We start from the raw sequence: 7,968 nt of genomic DNA on the forward strand, positions 1-7,968 counted from the left end.
ATCTTATTTTAACAAAAATAGTTATATAAAGACTGTTTACATACAATCTCTCTCTTTCTCTCTCTCCTGGTGGCATAGTGAATAGTTAATGGAAATGTTCAAAATCCTGAATGACATTACAAGTATTATAATCACGTTACGCTAAATACAAATCAGACCATAAACATTGGATTTAAACTAGAAACTGAATAATTACCTATTCAGGCTATAGTAAGTATGGCCACGGGCTTTCTCTTGACTGTATAAAGTTGCAAGTCGTGAGACAATTGCAGTTTTGGAACCACGGGGACAATTCCAAATCCTGTTAGCCATTCTTGACTACTATGGGTCTCAGAGCCGATGGAATAAAGAGAATGGGTTTCTGTCTGGTGGATGGGCGGGGCAACATTTCGTAAAACGATGTTTACCTTGCTTACGTAATGAATATTTTTCGACTCTTGGCTCGCAATTATTGGCCATGGCGTCGGCTAGATCATTTTTACTCTATAAAAATTAAAACTATCGGGTTTAGGTTATTGATAATGCAGACAAAATTTGTGTGTAGTTGTAAAATATACATATGTCAACTTTCAGCTACATCCGATGCTTTGATAAGGAGCAAAATTCAAAAAACCGTGTTACAGAGGCCCTGAATTTCATAGTAGTAATTACATTAGTTAATCCGTTCTGGCAAGCGGACTGACTCCGCCCACAAAATGTCATCCATACTTAAGTTTTAATGCCAGTTTCTATAGGATGGCAAGTGGACTGACGTACAGGCCTCCCACCTGGATTTTAATGTACTTGCTTTTTCGTATATTATTCATTCTATCTATCATCCCAGCCTGAGTTATCGTCTCTTTCTCCCTCTCAAAACCTCTGAGCTTTGTAATCGTGTCACCATCCCATCATCCCATCATTGCTGAACTATCTCGAAATATGCTGAGCTCTCGTTTCACTCTCTGTGCATATCTGCATTTATATCTGCAATTCTAATTGACCTTTTGCGTTCAGTCTGACGATAATATACTGAACGACTTGATCCCCTGAGTAAATACTAGAATAATCATTAAACTGAATGCAATAAATCCACAAATCTCAGACTTGAAACCCAGGTGTTCAAATTCCTTCAACTTTGTTATCCTGGTCATACAGCACTACCGAAGATGGTGTAACAAGTCGTTAAGATTGGATAATAAACAGTAAAATCGCTGCTTTCTTCTCCCAAGAGGGGAAACCAAATTTCATAAATCAATCAGTCGGGCAAAGAAATTTCTTTGCAAATGAAAACTACATAACACATTTTGTAATCCCGGTAAAATAATCGTAAAAAATAGATATTTATGTTTTTCTCATGTCTAGAAAAATCAGAAATGTACATGCACTTTATTTTGCGTTTCTTTTAAACATTAAAATATTTTTATTGTCACATGATCATCAATACATCTAAAAACACCATTTTATTTGATAACATTAACTTGTAGACGCAGCTTGTCAAGATGCTAAAAATAATAAAAGAAAACATATTTCGTTTAGGTAAGGGATATCAAATTGAAAAATACTACACAGTAATTCGCTTTCAAAAAAATTAATAAATAAATTAATTACAACCCCGGAAAGAGGAGAGACCTGGACAAAACCGAGTCTGTTGATTAAATTTTCCAGTAAAAGTAAGGAAACATTCCCATTCACTTAAAACTTGATGAGGTCTATTTTAAAAAGAAAGAAAGAAAAAAAACTTAGGTTGCACCCAACACCATCTATGGTAAAATGAAACTACATCGTAACTTATGTTTCCCTGATTTTCGACACATGCGAATTGTTATGGTGCAAATATCTAGAAAGTAAATTCCTAGCAACGTGGAGTCATTCAGCATCTAATGTATTCACCTTTCTACCAGGTTGAACAAAACAGCCCATTTTAAGTTGAGAATATTAATGCACATGGCCGGGAATCTGCTTTAAACAAGGTCGAACATAAGTTTTGAAAAAAAGGACTATTTATTTTTATTTCTTATCCACAATATTTAAGATAACGATAACTTCTTTTACTGCAACATGAACACTCAGGGAGAAAGGTAATTTAAATTTGTTGATAATGGTCGGAAATTAATGAGAGGAAAATTAATGTTATTAATAATGCTAATTGAGTTGTGAAATTTTACAAACCAAATTTAAAATATCGCAGTTTTTCATTATTTTATGGAAAATAAAGTCATTGGTTTATGCTATTGTTGGAGAGCAACGTATTTATAAAGAAAACAAAAAAGAAAACCAAAGGTAGGACCCATTACGTCCAGCTTCGATCTCATCAGCTATGTCATCACTGGATTGTTAAGAATGTTTTCGTTAGGATTGCTTACAAGCATGAATTCGTTAGTTATACATATACATCTTGATACACTAATTAATGGTAATGTTAGGCAGTAATGATTTTCTCTTTCAGGATTATTGCAGATGGTAATTATTCCGTAATGAGGACTAGGAGAGTAAATGTAAGTTAGTTTATCATAGTTCAAAAACTATAACAAAAATACAATTTATCAGCTGACATTTCTAGCAAATATTTGCGCAAGGGGCGGAGAGGTCTTCCGATCTATAAAACATCGTTTTCCCCCAGTGCGTGCGTTGTCTGGTGTTTACTGGGGACACTGCTCGTCCTTGTCTTCCTGACCGAAGGAATTTGATAGAAAGAAGTACACCATTTCGGGAACAACTTCAGTTTTCTGCGTTTTTTCAAGAGAGGAAAGAAGAAAACATTATCTTGAAGACGGCTTTGTTGTTTCACGAATTTGTTCCAGACATCGTGAAAATAATTAGAGCAGATGTTTACTGCAATCCCAAACCACATCCGCTTGATGTTTCAACTAATGAGAATATGGGGAGGATTCCCTTATGATCTAAATCTCGAACTGATACACAAAGACAAATTAGTTTCCAATAGGGGAAAGCCTTTTCTAAAGCGGAATATGCTGTACACCATTTGGTCCTTCATATTAATTATAATAGCTACAACGACCTGTATTATAAATATAAATCTTATGAAACCAAGTGCAAACAGTGCTATCTCTCTGGTAGATAATACAGTGAAAATCCTGTACGTCATTAATGCCACAATATTGCAGTATTACTTAGTTTTGTCCGTCAAAAAACTAGCCCGCATAGCAGTCCTGTTAAGATATGAAATTGCAACGCAAGACTGCCTTTCAAAACGCCATTTCATACCAGTGTATGTAGTCTTTGCTTTGCGCGTTTACTTAATTTTTCTGCTGATTCTCCTTGTCGTCGACAACTTCAGGAACACCTCAGACGGGCTCCTCATTCTAAACAATTTGGCCTATTATGTTTGCGTTTTTTTCGTTCCTCTCCATAACGTCCCAACAGGCTGTTTCATTTACTTGATTTCTAAAACATTGTCTGAACGGTTAGACCAAGAGATCAAATGCATCTTTGGAGAACACATTCTCAATGAAAATTGTTTTACTCAAAATGGAATAGAAGAAGACACAAATATTTGGTATTCACACCTGAAGAAAATTAAATCTAAAATTTTGCCATCTAAAGCAAAGAAATCTCACGCTATGTCTCGGCGGGTTGAGGTCAAGTGCATCAGTACAACACAAACCACAAGAAATGCAGACAGAATCATTGCTGAGAAAATGGCGGACAGAATCATTGATGAGAAAATGACAGACAGAATCATTGATGAGAAAAGGACAAACAGAATCATTGATGAGAAAATGACAGACAGAATCGTTGACGAGAAAAGGACAGACAGAATCATTGATGAGAAAAGGACTGGCAGAATCATCATTAGTGAGAAAATGACAGTCTCACTAGAAGAAGAAACCGATCGGCTTCTCAAGCTTATCGTGAGAATCGATTTAGTAATAAAAGTACTAACACAATACGAGAGTATTCCGATTATACTGGTTATCATTCCGTATTTCATCAGCGCAGTTCAAAATATATTCGTAGCCATTGCAGAAGGAATTCAAAAATACCCGTCAGCAGTGATGCGGGTTGTCGAAATTGCTACGACTTTTGTTTTTGTCCTGTGCTCCCCCGATTCTCTAACTGCAAAGGTGAGTCATTATAATGTCATGCAAAATATTTCGTTACTGTATTACAGCTGCACATCCTGTTTCGTAGACTGAGGTTCACTGTGTGTCACCAGTCTTTGTGCATAGAAGCGACTATATTCTGTTCATAACTAAGTTCGCCCATCCGACCATGGCACTCAGCACTTGTTAATTATATAACTCGCGTTCAAGCATAAAGAGGTAATGAAGGCTGTAGGCTAACTCTGGCATCCGCCTCGAATTTACTGTCATTTTCAGATTTCATAACAAGCTTCTATCACTAAACAACCCACGACCCATGCGATTCACTTACATGTTTCCTTATTTCTCTTTTTATTAGCGAATTCGAAAAGCATAAGATCGTTCGTGAAACTGTAATGTGCAGAGAAATTTCAGAGTAAAGTAACAATAAGGGAGCAAGTCAAAAAAGAGATTAAAATTTGAAAGTAGTCTTCTGAAGGAAGCCGACTGTGACGATAATAAATATATGCTTAATAATCCTCCATTAACTTGACAGAATTTCTTGTTTTACCCTTTAGAGGGAAAATATATCAGAACATTATTTCCCAATTTCTTATGCATGGTCATCTGTGGTGATAAATAATTTTTTACTACTTTAAACCTAACTGCATTAAAAACAATGAACAAAATGGAAAAAAAGAATTAAGTATTCCTACGCATGTTTTCAATACTATTTCTGTTTTTATTATAATTGTAACCACGTTTTTTATTTCAAAGCTACGTCCTGCCTGCTATAATATTATGAAGAGATCATTATTATAACTAGTGAAGTCTCATATGAAACCTTTCTAGAAAGGTTCATCGAATATACGGAACGAGAAAATTACATTTTACAATAAATGAGTAAAAAAAAAAAAAAACTACAGTTTCTTGGGCGCAATCGAGTTTTCTGTTCAGCGTATAATGTTGTATGAGCCGCGTCCCATGAAAATGTCAACCACGGCTCGGTGGTGGCCTGTCGTATAGCGTTGCCAGACGCAAGATCAGGGCTAATTTTACCTTAAATAAAATAAAAACTACTGAGGATAGAGGGTGGCAATTTGGTATGTTTGGTGATGGTTGGGTAGATGATCAATATATTAATTTGCAGCCCTCTAGCCTCAGAAATTTTTAAGATCTGAGTGCGGACAGAGAATATATGGACTGGAAAAGTGGACGGACAGACAAAGTCATCTCAACAGATTTCTTTGACAGAAAACTAAAAAGGGCCTGTTTATAGCTTATAAATATAATTGTTTATTTCTTATGTTTTATTCTAATGTTAGTGGCACAGCAACTGATGTGATGTGAGAAAGGAGGTCCCAACATTCAAATGTTGACTGAAAGTGACCTCACGGATGTTTCTCAGAAACTATAAATAAATAGAATTATATAAAAAAAAATATGTATATGCTTTTAATATTGAGTAGATAATAATTTATCATAGATTTTATCGATATCAAACAGAGGAACAATTAAAACAGGATTCTAGTCCTTATTCCCCTACCTGATTCCCCCACATAGAAGGGCTACAGTTTAACTCTCAGGGGAGTGCTATAGCTAGGCATTGTTGGGAAAATTACCATAGGATGGATTTCAAAGACAGTAGGCTTATTTACAAAAGCAATAAAATTAGTCACTGGAGGGTAGTAGAAGGAGCACTCATCAGAGAGATTAAAGTAATAGAAGGAAACAAAGGTTTTACCTCAGAAGATCCCATAAGCCCAGTTTTTATATTAAAAGAAGCAAGATTGACCCTGCTGACCTGGAGATTAGGTTTTCTGCCCAACAGACTTTTGGTGACCACTCCTTTACTGCAAGGGTTAATCCCATTGACCATCAGCTCAGACATCAGCGACAAGAGGGGATTAGCAACTCTCAAGGAAACCAGAACAGCCATCACATAAATGACAGCTCAACGAGAAGAAGTTCCAGAAGACTGCTCTTGAAAATGGGCCGCAGATAGGACCTGAAAGTACTCGAGTGTGGAGTAAAAATTAAATGTAAATGCTTAGAAGTAAACAAGTTACACAGTGATTTTGTGAGTTGGTTTTTCATTATTATTATTATTATTATTATTATTATTATTATTATTATTATTATTATTTTCATTTTCGTCTCTTTTTCTTTTTTTCTACTCAGAGACGCGACTGGGTTCATACTCTTCGCTCAGGGATACAACTTGTACGTGATCCAGCCATTTCTAAACAGGTGAGTCAAATAAGTCCTCTGTGATAATTCAAGCAGAGAGGAGAACTGTGCTGCCTAATACAAATCGTTTCTTGACAATCCAGTAATGTCTTACCTGAGTGTCAATACATATATTTATTTTAGTAAACCTGAAGCCAATTCACTTGTAGTTCTAATCAAGACTCAAGTGTCCTGGAATGCATTGCATTTTTAGCTAGCAGCGTTGTGTAAGACTCTGACGTGGAAATTTCACTATAGCGGGATAGTGCCGTCATTGCACCTAACACGGTGCACTATAAGCATTAGTAAAAGGGTGTTTGCAGTGTCCCTGTAGCTTCTATCCTCACCCACTTTATAGCTTTTCTACAATCTAGCTTTCCAACCTCTCGAACTATTGCTTCTTAGTTAAACTGCGGTCTTTTTCTACCCGTCCCACCTTTGGATCCTTATAATTAATTACACTTATTTTGTGGATCTCTCTTATCTTACTGTCCAACCACTCTAATTCTCTCTTTTAGTTGTCTTAAGGACTAATTAGTCAACATTGCCCAAGAATTTGCCCTGGAAGTCAAAAGTTCATGACATCAATCAGCCCGGTGGAGACCAGAGTAAATCGCTCACGCGTATTTCTTTTTCCTACCATCACAGATGTCACGCGTCATTCTTCAGCTGGAAAACGAAGCCACATTTTCTCCTTTCGGCCTTTTTTCAATGGGACGCCATTGCCTCATTCCGGTAAGTAAGAAAAGGATTCGGGTGAGACATTTTAATGAAAAGAAGTCTTATTCAACCTGAGTTTGTCGAATTTTGTTTTCTATTCCGACTATCATTTAGTTTAAATGAATGAAAATTTTTAGGATGGTAAATTGTATTTTTTTTATTTATGTAGTCCATAACAAGCCAAATAAATGAGGTGTTGACTCATGTGGCAAGCCTGTAAAGAGACATGCATATCATATCATGGTTACAGAACAAGACGTACTGTGATTTGCACATTCAGTACGTTTTCTTAGTGTTGATAGTAAATGAAAGAAAGCACCCTACAACAAAAAACAAACAATGGAGAGCCACTGGAAGCGCGTGGGTGCTGAGACATTTTCCATCAAAATAGAGTTCATATAGTAAAACATGTTTTGTCTTTCTACCGAAAATTCGAATACATAATTTCTTACAGATTTCTGCATCAACTATAATCTTTCTGGATAATGTATGGAATTTGATTAGTAATCTCATTTATTTTCCAGGTGATGAGCACAATAGCTACATACATCGTCATCATCTGGCAGTTCAAAATGTCAGAGACGGACAAATGTCCAGATCACTGCAATTCAACGCTTTTTCCGTGAACGAATTTGAATTTCACTTCCCACGTCTTGCTATACTTCCACGTTACCTTGAAGGTTATGGACTGAATGTAAGAGAATAACATAGGATAATGACAATAGTCAGCAATTTAGCGCCAAGGTGTTTCCCTGTTCATTCCCGCACCGCTGGGAATAATGAGACTGTTTTGAAGAATAAACAAAAGAACAGTATGGTTAGTTATCAAAGGTAGTTGGTAAAAGCTTATTCAGAAAATCGAGAGAATTTCAGGAATACTTTTCAATTCGCCAAGTAGAAATTTTAACGGGTCGTCAACAGGTATTTCAATAAACCAATGTATAGTAATGAAAATCAAGATTTAAAATATAACGCGTTCAATTATAAAGAAGACATA

This window comes from Macrobrachium nipponense, chromosome 9 (genome assembly GCF_015104395.2).
Source record: "Macrobrachium nipponense isolate FS-2020 chromosome 9, ASM1510439v2, whole genome shotgun sequence".
NCBI lineage: Eukaryota > Metazoa > Arthropoda > Malacostraca > Decapoda > Palaemonidae > Macrobrachium > Macrobrachium nipponense.